Raw genomic sequence first — 21,038 nt, forward strand, 5'->3', positions numbered from 1 at the left:
AACTCCTTCACTTTTATTGACTTAAGTGCTAGAATGCCTTCCCCAGGGACCTCTTCCTTGGAACCTCTAATTGTGTTTGGTTCTAGGTTTTGCTCAGTACCTGTACCACTTCGTCCTTCCACCTCAGCTCATCCAAATTGGTAGGTCTTCATCTATTGCACATCCACCTCAATTTGGACAACATCAAGAAGTTCAAAGAGATCCCAATGTCCAATGACCCTAGAGCATACAAAGGGGAGGTCTTTGACATTCGTGACAGTCTTGAGTTTGGGGGTATTAGGAGGATGCCTTGCCTTGTTTTATCATCTCCCAAATGGTCATCTAGAAATTTGGTCAATGAAGGAATATGGAATTAAGGAGTCTTTGATTAAACAATACAACTTTGTGGTAGATGGAGATATGAGATTCTCTAATCCATTTGGATTTTCTCAAGATTGTGAAATTCTACTACTAAGAGAAACAAGAAGAAGCTAATCTTGTATGATCCAAGAAATTAGGGATTCAAGAAAATTTTAGTTATCGAAGATAGAGCTTGGATAATTTAGGGAACAAAAGGATAATTTTGTTTGTATTCATTTGGTGTTTATATACATGATGGTTACAAGAGATAATGATAATATTCTGTGGGATAAAGATTATCCCATTACTGGGATAATTATTATCCAAATACAACTCAGATGGATAACGTGTACAGCTAACACCCTCCCCCCTCAAGCGAATCTGGGGGAGCAACAATGAACTTGTCACGAAGAGAGCGAAACTGAGTAACATGAAGAGGTTTAGTGAAAACATTTGATGTCTGATCGACAGTGGACAAAAAGCACACTTGAAGTTGCTTCTACTGGACCTTGTCACAAACAAAATGATAATCTAATGCAATGTGTTTCTTGCGAGCATGTTGAACGTGGTTAGATGCAAGATATGTAGCCCCGATATTATCACACCAAAGGATGGGAGGAGAAGAGGGAGGCATGCCCAACTCTTGGAGTAACATCTGAAGCCAAGTTAGTTCAACAACGAGATGGGCAAGGGATCGGTATTCTGCTTCTGTACTAAAGCGTGAAACCGTCGATTGCTTCCTAGATGCCCAAGACACCAAGTTAGGTCCATAGTAAATGCAGTAGCCGTCATGAGAACGTTGATATTCAAGGCAACAATTCCAGTCGGAATCACTAAAACCATGAAAATTGGAATGGTGAGCTCTTAGTAATAGTGAGGCCCAACTGGAGGGTGTGTTTGACATAGCACAAGATGCACTTAACAGCGGCCCAATGAGATATAGATGGCTGAGACATAAATTGTGAGACCTTGTTCACGGAGTAGGCTAGATCAGGTTATGTCACCGAAAGGTATTGAAGAGCACCTATAGTGCTATGAAACAAAGAGGGATCATCAAAGGGTAAAGAAGGATCTGTAACAAACTTGGTACTAGTGGCCATCGGTGTGGAACATGGCTTGGCGTCGGTCATCTTTATGCGCTTGAGAATCTCATAAGCATATTAAGATTGAGAGAGATGAAGACCAGTAGATGTTTGTGTACATTGAAGGCTAAGAAAGAAGTGAAGTGGGTTGAGACCACGTAAGAAAAACTCTTTGGAAAGGCGATCAATAATGAACTGAATCATGGAAGCATTTGATCCAGTAGTGATGATATCATTCACATAAACCAGAATGAGGGTGATATCTGATGATGTGTGATATATGAAAAGTGAAGCATCAGCTTTTGATTCTGTGAAACTGTAAGGAGAGAATCTCGCAATGTTGTAAAGTAGGCTCTTGGAGATTATTGAAGGCCATAGAGAGACATGGAGCTTACAAACATGATTTGGATATGAAGGATGAAGAAAACTCAGGGGTTGTACCATGTTAACCTCTTCGTGAAGGAGGCCATGGAGGAAGGCATTACTTACGTCCAATTAACGAATGGTCCAAGAGAGAGAGAGACAGCCATAGCAAGAATTAAGTGCACAGTGGTTGGTTTAACAACCAGAGTAAATATGTCTTCAAAATCAATTCCTTCCTATTGGTGGTAGCCCTTAGCAACGAGACACACCTTAAAGTGCTCAATAGTACCATCAGACCAGCATTTGATCTTGTAAACCCAGTGGCACCCAATAGCTTGTTTGTTAGGTGGAAGAGGAACCAAAGACCAAGTATTATTTTGTAGAAGAGCATCAAATTCAGCATTCATAGCTTCACGCCATCGGGGATTTCTTGCTAACTGTGTGTATGATGTGGGTTCATCATCAACCATAGTATGAGAGAACATGGCATACTTTGAATTAGGGTGATAAATACCATATTTGGATCTAGTCTGCATGGCATGAGATGGCTGAGATGATGTGGCAGTAGACTTATAAGGAAGAGAGGGCTGAGATGATGTTGCAGTAACCTCATGAGGAAGAGATGTTGCAGATGATGGTCCAGAATCATTGTTGTCATAGCGAAGTGCCGAGGCATGATGAACTACTGGAGGAGGGCCCAGTAATGATGGGGATGGGTGTTGTTCTACCTTTCAAGATGACACCAAACTTGCATAGGAAAAAGAATTTTCATGAAACAGCACATCACTAGTAGTGTAAATGCGGCAATGGGAACCTGAAGACAGCGGTAGCCCTTATAATCATCTGTATAAACAATAAATGTGCACAATCTGATCGGAAATTGAATTTCTCTTTGTCGTAGGGTCTGAGATTTGGATAACAGTCACAACCGAAAACTCTTAGTAAACAGTAATTTTGGGACTTACCGAATAAGAGCTCAAGTGGGGATGCATGGCCAGTAGTCCGTGATGGGAGTCGATTGATCAAGAAGACAGCTGTTGTAAAGGCTTCCAACCAAAAGAAATGAGGTAGATTTTCTTGAGTAAGAAGAGTCAACCCGGTGTCAACAATATGGCGGTGTTTTCGTTCAATAACACCATTTTGAGCATGTGAGTGAGGGTAGCTGAACCATTGTATGATTCCTGAAGATTTGAGGTAGGATTTAAATTTAAGAAATTCACCCCCTTCATCAGATTGAAACATTTTAATGGGTTTGTTGAACTATTTTTCAACCATTGTTCAAAAGAGAATAAAGGTGTGGAGTGCATCGGATTTTAGGTATAAGGGGTAGATCCATGTATATCTACTATATGCATCTAAGAAGGAAATATAATAATAGTGATCATTAGTAGAAGCAATAGGGCCCCACAAATCTAAATAAATTAACTGAAGAGGTTCAAAAATGATACTAGTGGAAGGAACATAAGGAAAATGATGATGTTTTCCTTTAGAACAAGAAGAATAGAAACTAAATGTGGATTTAGTGGTGATAGGTAGCTGATGACGTTGAAGGATATCATGCACCAAATGGACTTGTGGATGACCTAGCCTCTGATGACAACCATATGTAGTCGTTCAAACTCCCACCAAGGCCATTGGTCCCTTATTTTGAGTTTTATTAGTGGTAGTAGATAAGCGATAAAGATAGTCTTTAATTGGTCTAGTGAGAAGAGGTGTCCCCAATTGTTTGTCCTTCATAGTAAAACCAGAAAACATCAAATTCAAATGAGATATCATTGTCTTCACAAAATTGTTTAACAAAGAGTAAATTATGTTTAATTTCAAGCACATATAAGAGTATATTCAATTTGAAAGTATGAAAATTTGAATGTAAAAGTGAACTTCCAATATGTTGTATATACAAACCTATATCATCCCCTACTATGATCTTAGCATTGCCTTGATATTCAGAATGAAGAGAAAGATTGTTGAGATTCGATGTCAAGTGGTTTGTTGCAATAGCATCGGAGTACCAATCACTATGAGAGGAATCTTGTGTATTTGAAGTGATATTACAAGTTGAAGGGACCAAAAAAACTATGAGCATATATACCAAAAAAGGACATGAGTGGAGGTTGTAAGAAATGATTTAAGAGCTCATAATTTAGATATTCATATTGCCATTAAACAAAATGGATTATGGAATGGAACAATGGGATTCATGTAGCTTACCCCATGTAGTTGGGACTAGGTTGAGATGATAATGAAGCCTGCACTAGATCTCCGACAAGCTAAAATTCTGCACACACGACATCCTGTAGGAATATCTTTTGTACATGTATGCTAAATTCACAAGGAGGTATTCCCAATGTATGGCTGATGTCTATGCTTGCGAACAGTATGCAGAGCCCTTGCTTGTAGGAAATCCCATCACATAACAATGATGCATGCACATATAAATGGATATATAATTATGTAAAGTTTATAATTAATAAATTTTCTACTTTACATTTATATATAATAAATTAAAAGTGATTTTTTTTAACTTTTTCTTACTCCAAATTCTTCTAGCTTTCTCATTATTGCATTCAGCTTGAGACCACAAATTGACAAAGCATTCCCACCCCCACCTTGGTAGTTCCAAGACAAGATCCTCATTGAATCCATGAAGGTAGGGTTATTTTGGGCTAGCTTCAAAAAGCCCACGTAGCAAATGACTTACTATTGTTGGTCTTTCTTTTTGCATTTTTATTTTACAATCAGGCCTAATAATTGAGTGTAGAACACTTTGGTCCAATCAACCGAAGGTGGCTCACTTTGTTATAGTGAAGACTTGGTCAAATCCCTTTGTCATAGTCTTATAGGTTTCTTACCAAAACCCTATAAAGTTTGGGAGAGTATGCAAACCCTTGCCCTTGTATCTCAATAAAGGCATCTTTAGCATTGGCCAACCACACCATTCCTACTTAAGAGGGACATCACGTTTTAGTTATGTAATGTAAAATTGGGTACAAGGTTCAAAGTATCGAAAAATGTAAAGAATGTTGAATAGGCAATTTAAAGAAATTTATCTAGATTCCTGATACACTTACAATATGCATGTTTACAATGGAGGATGTGAGCTCTACGAAGCTCATGGCCAGCTCAAAGAAGTGGAGTTGCCACCCATTTTTCAGAGGAAATACGCCTTCATTTTCATATTCAAAAATCAATTTACTTGCCTTGATGGTGACTCCGTTATCCACAATAAAAAACACACGACCAAGAGATTATAAATCCGAAAGGGTTAAGAAAGGGAAGGTGCCAGGAACCCTTCTCTTTGAGCTGCCATAGTAGCCCGATATGGGAGTTGTCTATGATCTATTTCACACGAAAAAAAATAAAAATGGTTGTTGGAATTTCTAAAATATAGAGAAACATGCTCTTAACTTCTCTTGAAACCAATTTTGATGTGATATTATCGGGTCTTAGGTACTGACTTCACTAAGACCATCGCCTCTCTACCTCTATTCTCGGTCTAGAAGAAGTCGGAAACAATGGTTCTCCAACATCTCAAAACCTCAAGCAACTCGGAAATCAAAACCTAAGTTAAAGGATGAGGTAAGAGGCTTACCTCTTGTATGTGACATTGTCAAAAGTTTTCCAGTAATTAGGAAAGAGTTAGAATAAAGTTTGAATGGATTCTTAACCTAGGTAGTGCTTCTAATTGCAAAAACTTCTGCTTGAAAACAAGGGAGGCAAGTTTGAAATTTGATGTTCAAAGTCCATCGGTACTTCGGGTGAAAGGAAGGCAATATAAAGGCTAGGAAAAAGCTATTTTCTCTATTTTTTCTTCTCCCTATTTTTTCTCTTGAGCTTAAGTTGGATCAGTATTTATAGAGAAAGAAAGGGGGAGAACTCTGAAATTCATCCAATCAGAGGATTTAGGCTTCAAGAAAGCTTTTACTAGAAAATAGGCAAGGATTTTTCAAAGAAAATGATGCTTAGTGAAACTTTCCTCTAGTGAAATATTGTCTTCAATTTGGAGGTGGTTTTTAAGGGTTTTGTGCGTCCAATGGGAGCTTGGGGTGTGTTTGTCATGGCAGCCTTGTATTTTGGGTTATTAGTGGCAAAAAATGTAAATTTGATGAACTTTTAAAAGTGGTTTTAATTTTTTCTTAGCTTTAAGTAGGGTACCTTTGGCATTTTAAGCTTTTAAGCCTATTAAGCTCAATTTCATTGGTCCAGATGTCTGAACATGTCAAAAATGGGTTTGATATCAGCTATCAACCTTTTTGAGGTTTCAGGTTAGGACAAATGAGGTGGCGATTCAACCTGAGGTGGCGATTCAACCTGAAGCGTCAAAATGACATCTTCCTAGTTTAATGGTCAAATGGTCATATTAGGTCCTGAAACTTGACGTGCTAAGGTTTTTTGGGTCTTTGGACATAGTGATGATGTTTGATTGGCCAAAAAGGGTCAATATGCTGGAGGTTTATGGCTGACAAGTTTGGACCAATGATATTTGTTAAAATTGAATCTTTGTTTGATGAAGAGTCAAACGGGAGAATTTTGGAATGAAATTTGGTAGGTAGGAACTTTTGAATGTCTTGAATCTAATGGAAGTGATAGATCTTTGATCAGAAGTGTAGATTTACAAATGTAATTTGGGTCAATGGTTTATCAATTAACGAAACGGCCCAAAATGGAACCTCACTTTTTTAACGGTCAAATGGAAGAGTTTGGTCGTGAAATTTGGCGTGTTGGGGTATTTTAGGTTTTTTCGAACACAATGGAGAGGTTTGATTGGTCAAATGAATTTGGGATAATATATAGTAAGCTCTAATTGATGAGATTTATAAAATAGGATCTAGGCTTGATATTGGGTCAAACGGGGGGAGGGATTGGGGTGAAATTTGGTGAGTGGCACAAATTAAGATGATGAGTCAAGTGGATGGTTATGATCTAAAAAAGAAATGGTTAGTCTAGGTTTTCTAGTTCTAGTTGTGTAGGGTCGTCAGAATGGGATCTTGGTGTTTTTGAGTTTGATCATTATAGTTTCCTAAATCTGAAGGTGATGTCTGATCACATGTTGTTATTGATTTGTTGGTTTTAAAATTTTCATTTATCTCATGAATTGCATCAAAAGAGGGAATTTGGGCTTTGTAAAGTCTCAACTTGATATGGTTGTGATTTCAAGTTTTGGGGTTTAAAAGGAAGGTATGAAGATGTATGGTGAAGGGACTAATGAGCAAAAATTGGGTGCTAACAATGTAATTAAGATAAATATGGATATTTCATGGAAATTTAAATATATATTAAAAATTTAAAAATTATATATAATATATAGCTCTAATAACTCTATACTTAGGAAATATGTATTTTAGTAATGTATGGCTTCATGTAAAGTGTAATTTCACCATAAAAATTCAATCATCTAGGTCAACAATTTGATTGTCTAGGTCAAACGGCTCAGAACATAACCCAAAGGCATGCCATATCAGCATCCCTCTCCTTTCTCCCCCACCCCTTCGGTATTAGAATTTGAATAGTCTATTCCCATAATCTGTTTGGTTCAGACAGGAATGGGAATGAGAATTGAAATCAGCATGAATGAGATTTCATTCCCAAGGGAGGGGCAGAGAATGACCATTCCCTCAAATGGTGGAATGCCATTCAGCAAGAATGAAAATGGAATTCCGATTCTGTTCAACCAAATAGTTGGAATTGGAATAGTCAATTCCAATACCGATTCTGGACCCCTATTTCTACGAACCAAATGGGGCCTAAGACTTGCCCCAAATAAGAAGATCCTTTGAAGAATTTGAACAAAGTGGGATGGCTTGAATGGCCTCTCTCCAAAGGAGAAAAAACGGTTGTAACTTTATAGTGTCCCTTCGGAATAATCAAATCAAAAACCCCAAACATTGCACTCTCAGGCGAACGAGATAAAACACGAAATTGAGGGAAAACCAAAATCGAAGGATTGTGCCAAACTGCAATTGAATGACCATTACTGACCATCCAACAGATACCTGCCTTCATCAACTGCATACCATGCACAATATTGCGCCAACCCCATGAGCAACCACTCCTAGCCTCTTCTTGCAAAATACAACTATTAGAAAATAATGAGCCTTAAGCACTTGGCACCAAAGCCCCTGGTTGTCTTGAATAATACGCCAAGACAACTTTGCAAAACAGTTTGATGGAACAACTCCACCTCTTTGAAGCCCAAACCCTTTTTCCATTTTTTTTTGCAAAACATAGAATCCACTTGGTTAATTTTCTACTACCCTTGCTTTAATGAGGACCCTTGGGTAATTTGAAATGGAACATTGGGTAAGTGGGAATTGTTGATGCAATCAAATACCAATTTGACTAAAGTCTCACAACCAGCAAGGGAAAGCAAAGAATTTTGCCAGCTAGCCACTCGAACTTCGGCACTCTCCTTGGCAGAATTCATGTTGCCTCTTCCTCCCCACTAAACTAGGAAGACTTAAATACTAGGAGACAGCAATTGACTCTAAAATGATGAGCATCCTTGCAAGCCTTCTACAAAAATGGAAGAGTATTTGAACTAAAGTAGATACGTAGGTGATGTTTGGCATCGATGATGATTTTAGGAAGCAGCATGGATTTTCAGGCCTCTCGTGGTATCCATCTACTTCAACCTTTAGCTGCACTAACATTGATATTGGAGGTGTTCAACATGTTTGGTGCTTAAGGGACAAAAGTTAGAGGGGAGTGATACCTGCTTCAGTTGGTTACCTTGGTAATCTTCTCTGGTTATGGAAAGGTGTGCTCATTGCGCTTTGCTTTCTTCAAGCATTCTAGTTATGCTTTGTGGTGTTTTATTTGAATTTTTGTTTTTTTATTGTTTTATTTTTTATGTTGTTTTGGGGTTTGCCTTTTTCAGTTCTGGTGGTAGTGTTGTCTGAACTTTGATTATGTTGTGTGATCTGTGGCGTTTCGTTCAGATATGTTGGTCGATGTTATTGAGCTCCGATGGCTATTAATTATACTGTAAATGGATCAGGTCTTGTGGTAGTGTTTTGGCATTTTAAACATATAGATAGGCCGATGACCTAATAGTTCAGTAGGTCACTTGGCATCCATCCATTATTGGAAGTAGATAAGCAGGTTCATACATGTACCCTAATGAATGCCAATGGGTCCAGAAGTAAATAAGCAGGTTCATACATGTACCCTAATGAACGCCAATGGGTCCTGCATGTACCCTGCACAATAACCCATTTAATGCATATACCCTACAGTACACCTAAAAAAGGTTGAGAAATATATCTTAGGGTTTAGATTTTAGAGTCCCTTTGGTTTTTAATTGGAATCAGAATCAAATTCCCTTGAAATCAGAATGGGAATGATGTATTCTCATAGTATATATATACAAATAGTCCTGTTAAACCATTTGGCTTCGCTGCAGTCAAAGGCTCCTAATTAAAATAAATAAAACAAAGCCTACCTGTTTAAGTTCTTAGTATTTAATATTATTCTAACTAAGAAGTGTGTTCGGATTGACCCTGTCCAAGTTTCACGTCTACCATACAGATTAGTTGAATGGATGGATGTTCAGTGGGCTGTGGAACTAATGCAAATTAATGTTCCACGCTAGTAATAAATTCATGGGCCTCACTGTGAAAGGTGTGGGTCCCATGTATTTTATTACCGGTGTGAAACATTATCATTGGTTCCACATCCCGCTAAACATCCATCTTGTTCAATTAGTCCTTGCCACCTAAATTTCAGCCATCTGTTTTATAAATATTATTTTTAAAATTTTAATGGTAATTTATCATAGAATCCTTCTCAAAAAATTAAATATATATATATATAGCAAGATAGTCCACGTCACCATGTCTCTCCTTGCTCTAAACCCCCGTTCCTAATTTCTTGTTTTTTTGATTTTTTTATTTTTTTAATTCCACATAATTACCTATTAAACCAATAAAAAAATAACATAGTCTTAACCATTTCTAACAACTATAAATAAAGAAGGATTTGCTTTTCTAATGTTTAGCCAAGTGGCACCAAATCGACCTAACATAGCCAACTCTCAACCTATTAAACCAATAAGGAAATAACATAGCCAACTCTCAACCTAACATAGGCTTAACCATTTTAGTTTGGTTGCAAGTTGTTTCACCAACCAAGTCGACCTAGTCAGGTTGAGAGTTTTTCACCCGAAACCGGCTGACCATTAGTGAAAACCTGTCAACTTGGGTTATATTGGTTTGGATCTATTTTTTGTTTGGTTTGTCTATCCAAAAGATTTATACTTAAAAATTAAATTTAAATTTAATAAATTACAACGGTATTGTTAAAAGTAAATCAAAAAATTAAATTTATGATATAAAATATTTTAAACTAAGAAATATAGGAATTTTACCACTTTTTCATATTAAAAAAGTATATTTAAAATATAAAATATTAATATATATATATATAATCGGGTAGGTTCAGTTTTGTTCAATTTACAAATGGCCAAACCAAAACTAACCTAACTTGGTCGGGTTAGAAAATTATTGAACCAAAGCCTATTAGAAAGACTACAAAACCGACCAACTTGGGTTGAGTTCGATCGGAATGGTTATTAAAATTTTAAATATGAAAAAATTATATACTCTTTTGCATTTCTATTATTTAGTCGCTTAACAAATCCCATGCTCCGCATGGGTCCCCGCTAGTTATGTATATAAGCGTGATCATGATTGTGCTCATCACATCAGCACCAACTTGGAAGGGGTGTTCATTATACGGTTCAAACCATAAAATCAAACCGAACCAAACTGAAGTTGTTTGGTTCGGTTTGGTTTATTGAATTTTATAAACCAAACCAAATCGTAAACCTAAACTGAAATTTTATATATATATGAACACATGATATATAAATATTATATATATAATATATCATCTAAATGGAATACGTAAAATTATAGATATATAATGAACTCTTTATTTTATAATAAAATAAAAAATAAAAGTTTTAAGTTTTAATTTTTAAGGGAACTATTTGGGCTTTCTAATTGGGTTAAGCCCAAAAGAATCATAGAATGGTCCAAAGCCCCCAAACCGTATTAGAAACCGCACCAAACTGCAATAAAACGGTTTGGTTTGGTTTGGTTTCCACACCAAAACGGTTTGGTTCGGTTTAGAAATTTCTCAAACCGTAATTTACCAGTTTGGTTTGAGATCTTCTCCAAACTGCACTAAACCGGACCATGAAGACCCCTAAGCTTGGAAATTCCACTTTAACGGTAAAGATATAGCCATGCTTTCGAAATCATATAAGTTGTCACTGGTTAAAACATCGAATTAACACATTTCCTTTTCCACCGGATCATTTCTATACAGGAGGTGCTAACTTGGTTCAAACGTGGTCACTTACGTGGTGCACAAAGCACGTTTATGAAATTTGCGAAAGTACTTTTATAAAAGCACTTTTGTGAAAGCACTTTTGCAAAAGCACTTTTACAGAAATACTTATGTGAAAACACTTTTGCGAAAGCACTTTTACAAAATTACTTTTATGAAAGTGCTTTTGTAAAATACTTTCATAACAGTACTTCCTTAAAAGTATTTTTATAAAAGTATTTTTGTAAAAATGTTTTCATAAAAAAAAGTCACAAATACTTATTTAAGTGCTTATTAGAGAAAAAGACTACCTAATGCCCAATATAAAATAAGTGCTTATTTAAAAAAGTTGGGTGCCAAATGCAAATAAGTACTTATTTGATCGAATAAGCACTTATTTTTATTTAAGCACTCATTTTTAACTTAAGCACTCCCAAACATAACGTTAGAGCTCTCATATTTATTATTCTATCGGGTTTCCTGGTCCCTCGATCCGAGTTGACTGACTACAAATTAAATAGAGATCAGAAAACTTGCGCTGCACCCCAAGTATATTGACTTGATACCTGATTAATCAAGTGTCCAGGAAGCCAGCAACAACTCCTATACATAGTCTGCAATTCTATCGGGAAAAAAAAATTGTAGTTAGTTAAAGAGGCTATTTGTTTCAGATTGCCAAGAGAAAAATCAAAGAAAAAGTAATTAGAAAAGAAGAAGAAAAAAGAGAACGGAAATTAGAAAAGGGTTGTGACTTGTAAGTGTTTGGAGGTATGAAGAGGGTTTTATCTCTCAACACTGTTGTGGTGTTTTGGTTTTTGTTTGCTTATTTTCTTCTGCTGTTCTGTCAACTTCTTCCAAGGGTATTTGGAGAATGAGAGAAGAGGCCTGGAATAAGACATTTGTAGATGGGATGGTGTTTCTTGTAACCTCTCTCTGGTGGTGGTTTTAGATTCAGGCCAAAGAGAAACTGGATCATGGAATTTGAAAAGAATGGCTGCTGCTACTGCAATTACTGACTTCTTTAAGAACTTGCATAGCCTTTTGGGTGGGAATTTATCAGACAGATCAAACACTTGGCTTCATGGGTATTAGCACCAGGGCATCATTATATATATAGTCTGCTTTCATCAAACTTAGAAGAGCTCAAGACGTCTGCAGTTAGAGATGTCAATTGGACTGGATTTGGTCCAACCCACTTACAAATGGACTAGACCCAATCCAGTCCAAATCCAATCCAATCTAATCCATTAAAATTTTAATGGATTGGATTGGATCCAATTCAAACCGAATGAAATATCAAAAATTATATAAAAGCACTTTTGGCATTGAAAAAGCATTTTTGTAAAAGTACTTTGATAAAAGTATTTTCATAAAAGTGTTTTTACAAAAGCACTTTATTGAAAGTACTTCATAAAAGTGCTTTTATAAAAATACTTTTAGAAAAGTACTTCCATAGACTTTTATAAAAATACTTTTACAGAAGTGTTTTTGTAAAAGTACTTTTATAAAAGTACTTCCATAAAAGTGCTTTTGCAAAAGTTCTTTTGTAAAAATACTTTCGTAAAAGCACTTTTTATAAAAGTACTTTCATAGAAGTGTTTTTATAAAAGTGCTTTCGTAAAAGTTCTTTCATAAGTGTTTTTATAAAAGTGCTTTCATAAAACTGCTTTTATAAAAGTGCTTCCATAAATGTGCTTCCATAAAAGTGCTTTCATAAAAGTGCTTTTATAAAAATACTTCTATAAAAGTACTTCCGTAAAAGTTTTTTTGTAAAAATGATTTCATAAAAGTACTTTTATAAATGTGCTTTCATAAAAGAACTTTTTGTAAAAGTGCTTTTATAAAACTACTTATGTAAAAGTGCTTTCATAAAAGTACTTTTGTAAAAATACTTTCATAAAAGTATTTTTTAAAAGTGCTTTTGTAAAAATACTTTTCATAAAATTACTTTTATAAAAGTGTTTTCGTAAAAGTACTTTCATAAAAGTGATTTTATGCTGGCTTCAATTTTGATTGATTTCAAATTGGATAAGGGTTTGGCCTCATGATCAGATTATTTGAAATTTGGTTTAGGTCCAATTCAAACCAATAAGAATATGGACCAATCTATTTTGGATTGGCCCAATCCAATAATTATAATGGACCATCCAAATCCAATTTGATAAGGTTTGGATCGGATTGGATCCAAACCAAAACCGATCAATTGACACCTGTATCTACAGTTCAAATCCACATCTCTATTTGGGTTCCAATTGGGGAAGAAAATGCAAGCTTTTCTAGTTGTCATTGTTGTTGTAAGCATGCCATTCAATTCATCTCATATCATGAAATTAATAAAATCTTATTGTGGTTTTAATATATAGCTTTTCTTGATATAGTGCATGTTAAGGAAAGTGAGAATCCAACAAAACATATTATTAAGCAAACACCTGTATCCATTGCTGATGCAAACTTGATCAAAACCATTGTAATCAATGTCTTAAAAACTAACCCAGAGGCCAAACCGTTTTTGCCTTTGGGTTGTGAGTCACCAATTTGACCGTTCGGGTCAAACGGATCAGATCGTTCCTCATCAACAAATATAATATATGCACATATATATAGGTATAAATAATATTTATCAATAATCCATGTATAATTATATTCTACATGTAATATATGCATTATTTTATATTTTATACAATTTTTAATCATTTTATTTATAAAAAGTGCTAAAAGTTGTATTTTAATTAAGACCAGAAAGGGGTTTTTTGGCAAAAAATACTGAGGCAAGGCACCTTTGGCCCTTGGGATGCATAGATCTCAAAAAATTACCCAAAATAAAAAAAAAAAACATCACCCCAATCCAACATCCAAGCATAAAGTTATGCCCTCCTGAATTTTGCACATACATTGAGTGTGTGATTCGCGGCCCAGTGGTCAAGTCGAATGTCTTAATGGTTCAACTACATAAGTCATACATTTTTTGACCAAGTCAATGAGTTTTGGCCTAATCCCAAGCTTTAGCCAAACTGGACCCGAAATGTATGGTCAGGTAACAGTTCAAATGGTCTGATCGCCAGGATCAATGATAGGTTGAAAACATTGATTGTAATTAGTCTGATTTTGAATGTTATTAGCATTTGGAGTCATATGTGTATTCAGATATATACCAATTTGGCTCAAACTCATGAGTTGTTGATTATTGCTGGCATGGAAAGCAAAATGAGCATTGTGAAGCTCGACATGGAAGAAATATCAAACCTGCCATTGCAAGTGAGAGTAGAGTGTCCCTTGCCACAGAGCTAGCAGCATATTAATTCCATTAGAATCACACTCATTGTTGTAGTTGTTGTAACCAACCTAATTGTTGTCACCATGCCCTACGCCTTAGCCACACCCCCTATAGCTGTCGTTGTTGTCATGATTGGAGTTGTTGTTTTGTCGATTTTGATTGTTACTCTATGTTTATCATCCTTAAAGGTGGCGAATGGGTGGGTTGGGTTGGTGCGGGTTGAGTTTCAACCCACCCATTAATGACCCATAACCCACTATTGACCCATTAAAATTGCTTGTTGGTGGATCACAACCCATCTTTACCCAACCACTTTGACCTAATTTTCCAAAAAAAATGATAAAACTTTTCAAAAAAATAAATATTTCACCCAAAAATCATAAACTGTGAAAAAGGTATAGATAAAAATTCAAAACAAAATGAAAAAAAATGTTAAAAATATGGGAAAATTATAATCAGAGCTGGCTCAACATTTAAAATGACGTTGTAGGTTGGTTTAGAAGCCAACAAAACTCTAATAGCTGGTTGTACATTTCAAATTATAAAATCCCCCGCCATGTTGGACACAACATATGGATTGTTTGAAAAAAAAAAAAGGTTTTCACTTTCTCTCCTACTCCCTCTATCTTCCGATCTCCCTCCCACTCTCTCACTCTCACAGTTGTCTATCCTTGCTCAACGACTATGTGATTTGAGAAAAGGGTTTTACATTCTCTCAATCAATCTCTCTTGTTCTCTCCCTCTTTGTCAATCTATCATTCTCCCTCAATCTCTCTCATTTTGTTTCTCATTTAACCTCTTCTTCTTCCTCATTTTCTCTCTTAGTCAATCTTTCCTTCTCCCTCATTCTCTATCTCAGTCAATTTCACTTCCCCATCAATCTCTATTGTTCTCTTTCTGTTTCTTTCCCACTCCCTCTCTTGTTCTTTTTTTTTTTTATTTTTCTTACACACTTATATAGTATTAAGAAAACTGTATTAAAAAACATAAGACCAACTTGGTATGGTTCTAACTCATTCAACCCAATTTAATAAAAATTCACAAGAAACTCCTGTCTATGAAATTTACACCAACTTGATAGAAATTTATGACTTGATTGTACAAGTTGTTGGTCACTTGACTAACTTATAATTTATATGGTATGAATAATACCGTATAAGTTTCTATGAAAAATTTTGAAGAAAAAAAAACAAGGGAGGGAACAAGAGAAAGACTAAGGGAGAATGAGAGATCTACCGAAAGAGAGAAAAAGAGAGAGAGAGAGAGAGAGAGAGAGAGAGAGAGAGAGAGAATGAGAGAAAAACAGAGATTTTGATTTGGTTGTAGACCAAAGCTGAGAGAGTGGGAGAGACTGGGGGAACGAGAGATTGAGAGATGACTATGAGAGTGAGAGAGTGGGAGGGAGATTGAGAAGCAAAGAGGGTGGGAGAGACAAAGGGAGTGGGAGATCGAGAGACGAAGGGATCAAGAGATAGATGTTTTGATTTTGGTATAAATTTTTTGTTGTGTCTAACATGGATTAAGAGTCCTATTTTGGCAACAATCACATAAGCCTCCAATGACATGGCGGGGGGTTTTTATAATTTGAAATGTACAACCGATTGTCAGGGTTTTGTTGATTTCAAAACCAACTTACAACTTAAATTTAAATGTACAACCAACTTTGCCTATAATTTTCCCTAAAAATATTGTAGATACACAAAAAATAGTAACTTTTAAAAGATACTATTACAACCAAAAATAGAAAATATTGTGGATACACGAGAAATAATAAATTAAAAAAAAAAACTATTACATCCGATTTGAGTTTCTCTCAACTTGTATAGAGCTATCACCCTCAAGATCCATCAATAAATTGTCTCGATCCTGCACAATAATTGACACTCTCTCTCCTTGCTTTCATTCTCTCTTCATTAGTGTCGAATTCTACCCATCCCACCATCACATGCAACAATGCCTAGGATTTTTTATGGAATTCAATCACTATGTTCAAAATGTTCACTTTGTGAACTTTAAAATTTAAATTGATTTAGGCACAACCATATGGAAAGAAAAACACACCATTTGTTGGTAAATGAAATCAAGACAATGGGCACTTTTATCTTTATAAGATCATATGCATACTTTGTATCTTTGTTACAGAGCGAAGATGTTGATGCCCCTACATCACCACTAAATGAATATCAATCGATTGAGGGCAAAGTCTAGGTCTAAATAAACCTGATCCTGCTATAGATACATTTGCCATTTCGCTTGGCTCAGCTCGAGCTAGATAGATAGCCAAGTTTCATAAAAAAGTAAAAAATTAAAAACTATGTATACATATATAAATAAAATTATATGTATAAAAGAATTAAAAATATTATATATAATATAGGTTTGATTAGGCTTGCAAGCTTTATGAGTCAAACTTCATTAAGCTCGAGTTTAACTTGATTAACAAACGGTCCTACATATTAGGATCAAGTTTGACTTTAAACTCAGTTTAATTGTCAAGAACCGAATTTGAATAGCTCATGAAAAGAAAAGCTTGATTTATGCCTACATAAATGTTTTATCTTGATCAATATACCAAATTTGTGTATTGATTAATATTGTTTTTGATCGTTATAATGTGGATTATTATTTTATTTTGTACAGGTTCTGAGAGGGTGAAGTTAAAGTTCTTTGTTCTTAAAATCTTTCCATTGATAATGATTAATATAAAATTTAAAGGTGGCCGCATTGATCCAACCCTATGGGATTAGGGTCAAGTTGGGCTTAATTGGGCTTCGGATCGGGTTGAAATGACTCCATATTGAACCCTATCGATTAGACCTGTTCATGGGCCAGACCCCATTCAAATTTTGGCAAAAGCCAAGCCCAAGCCCGACCCATGAATAGGTCTACTACCGATTGACAAGTTCACTATAAACAAGAAGGGCTGGGTCGAGTTTAAATTCATGATTTTTTTTTGAAGTCGGGTGGACCGGGTTTGGGTTTGGGGATGTTGAAACTAAGTACCTGGCCCATTAACAATTTGACAATGACATTCCTATCCCCTATGAGGCTATGACATGGGTCAATGAATTGATCCAATAGTCGGACAATTTATTGGACCGTCCGAGTCGTGTCCTGGTAGCATTTTCGGTAGTCAATGCCTGCGACTCTTAAACTACTCTTACCCAAATAAGGGGTGCAAAATGGATTGGATCATGATTCAATCATATTCAAATCCAATTCTATTTTTGTTGGATTCGAATAACCCTTTGTCAAAATTTTGGATGGAACTAGTAAGTGCACATGCTTTGCACGTGGCAATTCTAAATGATGATAATTATAGTAATAATATACCCAAAATTTTCTATAAACTTTATGCATTTTTCACTTTTTTGTTTTTTATTATTAATTAGATGTAGATTGCAAAGTTCAAATCTGATTATATAAGCACCTCATTCAAATATGTGATAACCGGATCAAATTTTGAAGTTTCAAGTATCAATATTGACAAGCCTACCTACTTGGCTAGACTCTTCTTTTTGTAGTGTTTTTATCTTTCTGGTGTATCTTTTTTCTTTTGTTCATTTATCAAAAATTTAAGATTTAAATAAAGAGAATTGAATGAGGTGAAAAGCAATAGTTCAATTTACAATTTAAGCCTTACAATTAAATAGGGACTGAATTCAAAAATGAGTATTTTAGTCATTTTTTCAAAAAATCAGAACTCGGACTGGGAATCGGTCATATCAAACCGTTTGGACTAGAAACCGGTCATACCAAACCATTTGGACTAGAAACCGGTCATATCACTGATTCTGTTTTGGTCCTGAGCCTATATTTTACAAAAAAAAAAAAAAAAAAACATTGAAATGGTTAAAGAACTACTAACCCAAACGGTTTAACCGTTAAAATGTTTGACCCGATTAACGTTCTTGAGTTGCTATTAAACTAATTCCAAAATTTTTATTTATTTTAAAATAAAAATGGAAAAAAGAAACTTTCATATCTCATAAACTTGTTCGATTATTCTCGATGGCTAAAATTAGTTAGGGTTTTTAGTTTTTCCATTTTGATTTTGAGTTTTCTCACTTATGTGATTCTTTTTAAGTTGTAACAGCAAAAAAATTACAAGTCCAATAATGAAATTGAAAAATCAATGCAAGAGATGGGCGATTAAACACTGATCTTATATTAAAATCTGAGATACACCAATGGAGCAAACAATCTGAGATCTAAGAGAGATTTAGAGAAATGAGAGAGATGTAAGAAGGGGGAAAATGGTGTTGTAGGGGTGGTGATGATGAACATAGAGATAGCCGTCAATGGCAATTCCTTCTTCTTCTTTTTCCCAGGGCAAAACGGTTCTACAACAACGACCAGTGAACATGGTGATATCCACCTCCGACGATGCTGACTTCTCTTCTTCTTCTTCTTCTTTCTCACTTTTCAGCTTTAACCAATTGCCTAATTCTCAAAATCTCACACTCCCCTCTCATAATAGTGTATATATACGATGGATTTTTAATAAAATCTTAATCTAGCGATCAAAATAAAAAGTTACATTAATAGTTGAACCATTGACATGAAAACCATAAGCCAAAGTGATTCCATGTCTGGGTTGATTCTTAAAACCTTGATTTTAGTCAAAAGAGAGTTCCACAATCTTATTCATATTTTTAATAGTAGTGTAAATATAGAATTATAGATGTGCTCATTTTTTTCTATATATTTTTTTGTATTTTTGTGTGTAAAAATAATTCTGATATGTCACTTACTTTTTGTTAAATATGATAAATACATGATATTATACATGTGTCTAAATGCTTCTTCATTTGAAAAAATTATATGTTTTTGTTTTTCTATTTTTTGTTTTATTTTTTATTATTTATTTATGGCATTAAAGGTTAACACATTTAACCCAAAAGTTGAACTACTTACTATTAATTTTTATTTTTCATTTTTGGTTAGTTCTAAATTATGCAATTCATTTTCATTGTCAATAAAAATAACCCTTATTTATTACACTTATTTTTTTTAATTTGATTAATAATGTCTAATTTTTTCTATATTTTTTTTGTAAATTTCTATAAAATTTATTTCTATTTTAAAAAATTTTATTACTTAACTATGACTTCATAGGTTGATCAATTTGATTCGGATGGTTGAATTGCTTAGCCACCATTTGGATAAATTATGATTTTGTTTTTGAGTCGGTTTTAAAATATATGGGTTTATATTGTCAAAAATATTGATATAGATCTAATTAGTATCATTTATTAGTGAAAAATAACTAAAAAATATAGGATTTAATAAGAGAAAATGGGATTTAATACTTTAAGTAGAAGACTTAATGAGAGGGGATTAAATGAGGTGAAAAGTAATAATTGAAATTACATTTTCAATCCTTACAATTAGAGATGGATTAAATACACAAATATGTCCATTATAGTAGCCATTAAAGCTGCCACTAAAACTATAATAAAATGACTTTTATAGCCTTTTCCAAACAAAGAAATATAGGGTAATTTTAGTCCACAAAAAGTTTTTATATATAATATAGATAATCAGGCCGATTGAAAATCGAATCGGATTCCAATCACCCCTACCCAAGGTTCAAAATATCAATACATATCGGTTGATACGTATCATATCGGGAGCTTCCCAATACACCCCTACAGAGGGTGTATCAGGGTTTTGACCGGTTTAGAGGTGGACGAACCTTAAACCGGCTCCTCTGAACTAGATATGAAAAAAAAATTAAAAAAAAGCCTACCAATACTACCTGATATGCCTCTACCGACATATTGGGCGTATCGATATTTTGCACCTTGCCCCTACCCAATACAGTTAGACCTGCATATATGTATATATTTATAAACATACTTACTTATAAAAAGACTTGTATATATTAATATATATATATATATATATATATATATATATATGATGAAAATAATTAAAAAAACTTATATTTTTAAGTTTTTCTTTATATAAACTTTGATGTTTTTTTTTTCTTTAGGGCAAATTTCTTAAACTACCCTTATGATTTAGCTAATTGACTAATTCTACCCTTATTGTTTATATATTGTCTTAAAGTATCTCCACTATTTCTGACAATTCTCTAAAACCTCCCTTACTATTAATTTTCCATCACGCTTCGTTTACATGTGACATCATGTGGCTGGTATATTTTTGAAAATTCCTAAAATACCCTTTGCAACTTGATAGTGATGAATCAGAGACATCACGTGTCCTAGGACAATAAACCGGAATGTTCTTTTCTCCTCCCTTCTTATTGAGACCATAGGCAATAGCTGTGGCCATGGGCACGTTGATTATCCAAGCCACATTGAGTTCGGCAATCATGCTAACATCTTTGGTGGCCTACCTCTTTGCATCATTGAAATAAGGGACAATACTTGTTAAAACATAGAATCAATGGGAATTGAGAATCACAAGCTCGAGTAGCTCGTGAAGAGCTCGGCTCGTGGCCACCCCTAGTACTCGTTGAAGACAGTACTCACATTCCCATGGTCCATCAGCTTTTGAAGGAAATGTTCAACAGGAAGGAGCCCAACAAGGGTGTTAATCCTGATGAAGTTGTTGCTTATGGCATTGTCATTCGAGGCAGAATTCTGAGTGGTGAAGGCGGAGGCGAAACCAAATGTAAT

The sequence above is a fragment of the Nelumbo nucifera genome, chromosome 7 (genome assembly GCF_055504915.1).
Source record: "Nelumbo nucifera cultivar China Antique chromosome 7, China Antique-T2T, whole genome shotgun sequence".
Classification (NCBI taxonomy): Eukaryota; Viridiplantae; Streptophyta; class Magnoliopsida; order Proteales; family Nelumbonaceae; genus Nelumbo; species Nelumbo nucifera.